Source organism: Tursiops truncatus, chromosome 11 (assembly GCF_011762595.2).
Source record: "Tursiops truncatus isolate mTurTru1 chromosome 11, mTurTru1.mat.Y, whole genome shotgun sequence".
NCBI classification, from domain to species: Eukaryota; Metazoa; Chordata; class Mammalia; order Artiodactyla; family Delphinidae; genus Tursiops; species Tursiops truncatus.
The window spans coordinates 77,605,852-77,614,799 of record NC_047044.1 but is presented as its reverse complement, the minus strand read 5'-3'; positions in this window follow the sequence as shown (position 1 = coordinate 77,614,799).

The following is an 8,948-nucleotide window of genomic DNA, read 5'->3' as shown; positions in this document are numbered from 1 at the left end:
AAATACTCAAACGTTAATACTTCCTAATTATTTTACTACATTTTACTATTACCCATGCTCTGGTGACTATTTATGACTTTGTGTCTATATGGTGGACACACTACCTAATAGTGTGTTACAGTGCATCTTTTCACAACTGCACATTCAGTGCTGTCATGTTGGCAGTTTGAAATTAGCCATTTTAGAAATATGTCTACCCTATAAATGGATAAGTGCTACAAAATACAATTTGATTTATTGTTTTATTGATTGACCACACAGAATACAATAGGAAAAATTTTAATAACGTAAGTTAAATATAAATGTGTGCCATTTCTATAGCCACTACATTGTGAATAGCACCAAAAACCAACTGAGGAAATATCATTTCAGTATCAGAAAGCTAGTATCCCTTTCAGCCAATAAGTCAGTCACACCATTAGCAAAGAAGTCAAGTTCTAGCATGCATCTTCGTGGTTTCATTTTTGTCTTATTAAAAAAAATCAATCAACGTTCATGTCAGAACTATACTGATTTGTCAATTGCAACAACATTGGCTGTGGAGGCAAGAATTTGACAAAAATCAACAAAAATATTCTGTAAGAATAATTTGGCTATATGTAATTTAAAATAAAGAGTATTGTTTATTTCATCATTAATTGTAAATTGGGTACTATACATCCTTCATATTAGTAAAGTTTATAGTAAATCTATTTATGTGTATTGCTATAGACCAAATGTTTATATCCCCCCCAAATTCATAGGTTGAAACCTAATCCCCAATTTGAGGAGGTGGGGACTTTGGGAGGATGGAGTCCTCATGAATTCGATTATGATTATTATAAAAGAGATCCCAGAGAGCTCCCTTGCCCCGTTCACCATTTGAGGACACAGCAAGAAGACAGTCGGTGAACCAGGAAGAAGGCCTTACCAGACACTGAATCTGCTGGTACATTGCTTGGATTTCCCAGCCTCCAGGAGGTGTGAAAAGTAAATCTCTGTTGTTTATCAGCCATCCAGCATTCTGCTATAGCAGCCTGAATTGACTAAGATATATATACTTTTTTTGAGAGCCAGTGGTTAAACTGGCTAAAGGAAGCACAGACCTCAATGGCATCCACAACTCTGCACTGGTGCTGCCCTCCTTCTCACACCTATAGCCACATGGGGGACTCCTTTTGACCATCTGACAGAAGAGAAAAAACCCAGAGCTTGCTTCATTCTGAATCTGCTTGGTTGACAGGTGTAAGCATTACAGTGCCACTCAAGAATGGCTACAAATGAGCCCAACATTCTGGGCACCTACTAACGAAGGTTGATCCAGCTGTTGTCACCTCTTAATATACAGTCTGACAGGAACGACGATCCAATATGGCACCATTCCTCTAGGACACCATCTGGCTCCTTGATGGCAAGTTTACTATATCAGGCCCTTTCTATCCTAGAAGGGCCAGTGGTTTCTTCCCATAGGAATAAATCACTCTTCTAGGCCTTTGCTGCCCACAGAACCTCAGCCGGAATCACTATCCAGGGGCTTACAAAATGCCTGTTTCCATACAACACAGCATCCACCCAGGGATCCCACTTCAGTGAAGGAGCTGTGGGCATGGGCCCGTGTCATGGGGAGCATTGGTTGTATCACAAATCATACCATCCAGAAGGAGCCAGTCTAATAGAGTACTGTATTATCCTGCTGTAAGTGCAGCTGAAGTACCAGCTCTGAGGCAACTCCCTTTAGGTATAAAATGCTATCCTCCAGAGACCTGTCCTAATAGGAAAGCCACATGAATTCAGGAAACAAAGATTGGAAGCAGGAATGGCCCCACTTACCATGACTCTCCATGCTCCTGGGGAATATTGTGCTTCCTGTTCACAACCCCTGCTCTCCAATGCTTAGAGGTTTTCATCCTCAAAGCGGGCAAATCCAAAAAAAAAAAGCACAGAACCCATCAACCTATGATGGTTGCCCGGCACTTTGGACTCCTTGTGTCCAGGAACTGTCACATGAGAAGGGAGCCAGAGTCATAGCGAGGGTAATTGACCCTGATCAGTAGGATGAGATAAAGCTGAGGTAGAACAGAATATGTGTGAAACTCAGGTGACCCGCTTGGGTGCCTCTTGGTATTTCCTTGCCCAAGTGTTACTGTAAAGGGACATGCACAGCAACCCTGGCCTGAGAAGAAGATGATTACCAAGGCCTCAAACCACTCTGAAATGAGGATTTGAGTTACATTACCAGGCTGTGAAAGAGAACTCCCCTTTTTCCACACTCTACTCTCTTCTACTACTACACTTACACTTCTGACTACCAAATATATAGTTCTTCCCATACCAGGCAATTCTCTGACACCAGCTGAGTGTCCTATAATATAATTCAATTCTGACACTATTTTCCTGGAGACAGTGTTCAATCCCACAAGGTAAGGTCTTGGTCCCACAAGACTGCCCCCACTTCAGATGCCAGTCACAAGTCTGGTTGTCACCTGTGCTTCTGAGGAATGAGCTATAATTTGGAGGTTCCCGTGATCCCCACCTTCGGTTCCATAATATGCTAGAATGGCTCACAAAACTCAGGAAAACATTTTATTTAATAGATTACGATTATTTTATAAAAAGGATTCAACTCAAGAACAGTTAGATGGAAGAGATGCATAGGGCAAGGTATGGAGAGGGGACACAGAGCAGACATGCCCTCTCCAAGCGCATCACCCACTCAGCACTCCACGTGTTCACCAACCTGGAAGCTCTCCAGTTTCCTTCAGTCAGGGTTTTTTATGGAGTTTATTAAGTAGGCATGATTGATTAAATGCTTGACCACTGAGGACTAACTCAACCTCCAACCCCTCTCCCCTCCCTAGAGGTTGGGAGGGTGGAGCTGAAAGTTCTAACCCTCTAATCACATGGTTGGTTCCTGGCAAGCAGCCCCCCATCCTTACGGGCTTTTCCAAAAGTCATCTCATTAACATAAACTCAGGTGTGGTTGAAAGACGCTTGTTATGAATAATGAAAATGCTCTTTTCATCCTTATCCCTCCTATCTCTTAGAAAATACAAGGATTTTAGGAGCTCTGTGCCAGGAACAGAGACAAAGACCAAATATATATTTCCTATTATAAATCGCAGTATCACACAGGTAAACCACCAAGACCTGCAGAAGTGAGAGCTGAGGGTGAGAAGAATTTAGAATGGATAACAGAGGAGTAAAGACAATGAGTATCAATTGCAAGACTGAGAACAACTGCAAAAATGAGAGCTGTTGTTCATCCTACTAACCATCCTTTTCTGAGTATCATCTCGGGAAAAGAGACCAAATGGGAATCGTGGAGTCTGAATATGCATGAGAAGTAAATCTGTAGGGTGCAAGCAGTGGAATATGGAAGCCTTGTAGGTTTATTGTTCAGATCTTCCTTCAAGCAAACTGCACAAGGTCTGCACTAGCTACAGTGCCTAAGGAGCTCTTGCAGCATTGGGATAGAGGACACATTCTCCTTGGGGAGCTTCAGCCAAAGACTGAGCACAGTGGGAGTTCTAGGGTCTTGCCATATCTACCTAGTACAGGAGGGTTCTAACAGTCATCTATGCTATGAAGCTCTCCATGGAATTGGCCAGGACTGCTCTCTGAGGCTGTTCTGCATTCCTCCTTTTTTCCCCTCTCTTCTTTCATAAGTGTCAGATCTTCACAGGTATGAAGACTTCCCTTGCCTATTCCTATACCTTCTCCCATTTATTGATATCTTTATTACCTTTATCTTTTACCTCCAATAAATCTCTCATACTTCTAATTCCATCTTGGCATCTGCTTCCCAGACAAGCAATGCTGATTCATATGGCCTTGATTTATGACAGATACCAGTGCAGTATAGTAAGAAAACATTTGTCCAATGGAACATTGGACAAATGAAATATGGGAAAAACATGAACCTGACCCCTACTCTACTCCAAACACTGAAATAAATTCTAGATGGATTTTAAACCTAAATGTTGAGAGTAATAAATGGATTTTTTCAAACAAGACCTCAAAACACAACAATAAATGAAAAGTTCAATAAATTGGATTTCATTAAAAATAAAAACATCTTAACATGAAAAGACACCACTCAGAGAGTGAAAAGGCAAGGCCCTAAATGAAAGAAGATATTTGTAATTTATGTATCCTATTAGAGAGCTCACGTCCAGAATCTATAACAAACTCCTTTAAACCAGTAACAAAAAGATCCCCCAAGTTTTAGAGAAGGAGTGTATTTGTTTCCTACGGCTACTATAACAAATTACCACAAACTTAGTGACTTAAAACAACAACAATTCCCTCACATTTCTAGAGGCCAAAGCACAACATCATGATCACTGGGCTGAAATCAAAGTGCTGGCAGGGCTGCCCTCCCTCCAGAGGCTGCAGAAGAGAATCCATTCCTTTCCTCTTCTAACTTCTAGTGACAGCCGGCACTCCTTGGTTTGTGGCCACATCACTCCAGTCTCTGCCCCTATGGTCACATTGCTTTCTCCTGTCTGCCTTCTCTTCTGTCTGTGTCAAATCTTCCACTGCTTCTCTTAAGAATACATGTGATTGCACTTATACCTCACCCAGATAATGCAGAATTATTTTCTCATCACAAGATTCATAATCACATTTGCAGTACCCCCTTTTCCAAATAAGGTAACATTTACAGGTTCAGAGATATATTTGGGGACCATAATCCAACCTTCTTCAGGGCGCAAAAGGTTAGAGCAAGCACTTGACAATAAGGACATCCAAATGTCTATCAGATTCTCTTATGTCACTTCCAATTCTAAAATTCTGTCATCCTATGAAAATCAGTATTCTTAAAGTTAAATATTATAAAAACAATTTGACGGTCTTTTGCTGCTATAGTTACTGTTGTTTGGGGGGATAATTTGGAAAGTTTTAAAAACAAAGTTTATTGTTAAAAACAGAGGTGAGGGCTTCCCTGGTGGCGCAGTGGTTGAGAGTCCGCCTGCCGATGCAGAGGACACGGGTTCGTGCCCCGGTCTGGGAAGATCCCACGTGCCGCAGAGCGGCTGGGCCCGTGAGCCATGGCCACTGAGCCTGCGCGTCCGGAGCCTGTGCTCCGCAACGGGAGAGGCCACAGCAGTGAGAGGTCCGCGTACCGCAAAAAAAAAAAAAAAAAAAACAGAGGTGAGGAAAAGAAATAAAAAAGATATAAATAAAATCTTAGACACTGAGAATGAGAAAGATAATATGGAATCAAGGGTGTAAGAAAAATGAGGTGCGAATAATATAAAAAAATTTATACTTTGAGCTAAAAGACTACAAGTTTCCCAGGATGGTGACTGTGAATAAATTTATTTCCCTGTGGAAAAATCTCAGAATCATCCCCTCAGTGTGACTGAATCCTAAGTAGATTTAAATCCCTGTGTTTTGCGGTGAGAGAATAAACATTCTAATGTTTACTAATCCCGATTAGTCCCCTTACGAGGAATGCTTAGTTTAATATGATCACAAAAGCAAAGAACCACTAACTTAGGGAAGAAACTTGAACAGTCAAAACCTATATGAGACATTGCAGAGGCATCTTCTCTTATACAATGGAAAACTGGCATCTGTGTTTTCTAACCACTGTCCCCGGTTGCATAAGGGACTGTGAGGGCTAAGGAAACAGGGAACAGGACTCTCCCTCAGAGCCTAGTGAACTGGAAGAGCAAACTTGCAGGAGCTTACCTGAGTAGACTCAGGTATCCTAACCGTATTTTCACAGCCCTAAAACGCCTTACTTCCTTCAGAGAGTAGTTCAAGTATTAGATGATTAGAGAGTATTAGATCCAATCATTGAGAAAGTACTCCTGGTAAGATGATTATTAAATAAAGTCTTACTCACTTAGGTTGCTTTAATCTCCCCTCTTATGGGGTGAATAGGAACTGAAGATGATTTAGCCTGTAAATCCGTTTAATCTATTTTGTAACATAAAGTTAAAGATTTCATTTCCATATTACAGCAGGCAATTTGATGCAAAGCTTCCAGCTGAGCACCGGGCCAGTCACCAGAGTAGGAGCCACACCCTCAAGAGGCTTAATTATACTTGAGATAAAACACACACTGATCTACAGAATAAGGTCTATGGTCCAGAGCCAAAAGGCACTGATTTTGGAGTTGGGGGACCCGGGCTCTAGTTCCAGAACTAGCACTGAGGAGCCGTCACCTCCCCAGCCCCTGTGCCATTTCTGAATGTGTAAGTGAGAGAATGTGATGGGACAGTTTCTAAGATCTCAAAGATCTAAGATTAAGTGATTCTCTTCTATGAAGATAAATCAAAGGATGCAGATTAATCAAGAGAGACAGAATAGCAATACTAATAGCTAACCTCTACTGAGTTCTTACTATGTGCCAGACCTTGAGCTAAAACTTTTACAAGCTTTGAACCATTTAAGCCTTAAACAACTATTTGGGGCATTACTATCATATTCCTTTTAGAAATGGAAAAAAGTTGAAAAAAAACCTTTCCAACATCACACAACTAAAGTGGTGGGTCACACTGTTGGAAGAAGTGGCTGTTAAGGTGGGATCTGACAGGACAAAGACTGTTTCTGGTGAGTCTGAGGGATATACGCCCCCTAAGTCAGTTGCAAAGCAATTCCTTTCACCCCATCTCCAGTGCCAAGAGCCTGCCTCAAGCTGTCACCAGCTTCCACCAGGACACCAGCACAGGCCCCAACCTTCCACAGCCAGCTTCTCTTGGTACACCCACCCCCATCCAGAGTGACCTTTCCAAAGCCTTTGTCTGATGTTGCCTTTTCCTCAATAAATATTTGCTGAATTAATCCATGAAACTTGTAGTTTATTTATGTTAGAAAATAAAAAGAGCTGATTGTTGGTGAAAAGAAGAAAGAAGGCAGTGGTGGTACCAAAGGCATGTCAAAGGGTTTAGATTCATGTAGTAAAACAAAGGGGAGCCTCTGTAGATTCTCCACCCAGAAGTGGCACAATGAATGTGTTCTACCAGTGGGCATAGAACACACTGACGAACGAAGAACAGACAAAAGACTGGCCAACGTGCTGTGGTGGCCACCAGGCTGGGGCTGATGAGGCCACCAGTGTGGTGCCTGTGTAGGCTGAGGCAGGTGGGGACCAGGAAACACTCCCCAAGAAACTCTTGCAAGGAAAGGGGAAAAGAGAAAGGTTAAAGATGGTTTCGTGGGCCTTACAAAGCATCAAAACTGGAAGCAAAAAGGAAATAAAGTCTTTGGGGGTTAGTCTTTTAGTACCTTAAATATCTGGAATTTCAAAGGAGCTGTAGTCCTGACAACATAACCCCAATATCTTTGAGCTTTTCTACAATTTTGATGTTTCTAACAACCCAAATCTGTACCTAGAAATCCTTTTTAGCAACAAAAAGAGACCTTAAAGAAAAATTTTATATCAAACTGATAGCTGACTGGTGATGAACATCTTTAAATGATCCATTTCTCTGTTTTATTTTTCCACTAATGTCAGGTCACACCCAACATTTTATTTTCACAGTACACATATTCTTGGGGTAAACATTTTGTTGGAATCAAGTCAAAGACCCAAATCTCAGCCTTCACCTATATTTTAACGCCCAAAATATTAGAATAATACCAATGTGAACATTAACTTCATCTTAATTTTAGATTAATTTCAACATATAAAACACATTCCCTTAAGCCCTAACCTTTTCATTCCAAGAAGAAAGTGTTAACGTTTTCTTTCTCATTGCTCTCTATTCTAAGTCAGGACAGAGTTCAGAATCATAAACATTACTTGAATCTCATACTGGACCAGGCAATCAATACATTTTCCAATATGTGTATTTTGGTTCAGTTGACTTTCATTTCAATTCTTTTTCTCCTATGTCTAGTTCCACAATATGATTAATGACCAAACTTGTCTTGATCTCCCCACAATTACCTTGAGAATGTGCAATACTGGATTTTTCACTTACTATAAATGCAAAACAGAGATGCGATTTTCATTGTGATTTTCAATGCCCTTAAAATACACAGATATTTATCATTGACTGTTTTTTAATAAATTTCTTGGATTTTGCATACAGAAATGTTCTATGTGATAACCATTAACTTTTAAAAATAAAGTACTGTCAGTGATAAGTATCATATTAACCACATTGTAAGTTAAACTCTTCTTTACCTAGAGACAGAACAATGGTAGAAACCGGTCCTCACACTATATACGTCCTCTGAACTCTACCTCAGAAAAACCACTTCTAACACCAAGAATTATTTTCTTAGGAGGGAAAAATATTAATTAATTTCAATAATAAAGTAATTTATAAAGTGATTGTTATAAATTAAATGACATCATGCTATTCTGATATTGACCTGAGAGACCACTGGATTTTCCCACCCTGAATCCTCTTGCCAATCCACTGGGATTCAGTTCTCTGAATCTTCATACATAGGTGCCTGTAGAACATTACTACCATTCCATAGTGAGCAGCATTCAAAACCCAGTCTTACTATCCAAAACCACAGGCTTCCACAGCAGCTCCAATTCCAGCTCAGGTGCAGCTTAGCTCAGCTGGCCCTACTCTGCCTTCACCTCTGGATTCCAAATACATAAAACCTTTTATTAATTCCTTCTACCTGCCAGGACCTTTCTCACCTCCAAGCCTGCACACATATTATTCCCGTTGGAATACTTATTCCCTTTTCTGGCTTGGCAAACCCTACTTGTCCTCCACGCCCCGGCTAAAAGGTCACTTCTTCAGCAAGGTCTTAGCTGCCTATATGTTCTTATAGCTTCCAATCTTAGCATAACAAGGAACATACTCTCATTAAAGTCAGCTTTCTCCTTTAGACCGTAAGCTCCATGAGCACTGATTGACACTGAGTGCTCGATAAGACTTGATTCGCAGGGCTATTACAAAGATTAAATGAGGTAAGGTATAGAGTGCTTAGCTACACAGACTGCTATTTTTATTATAGCAGTTTACATGCTTGATGCCAATATGATA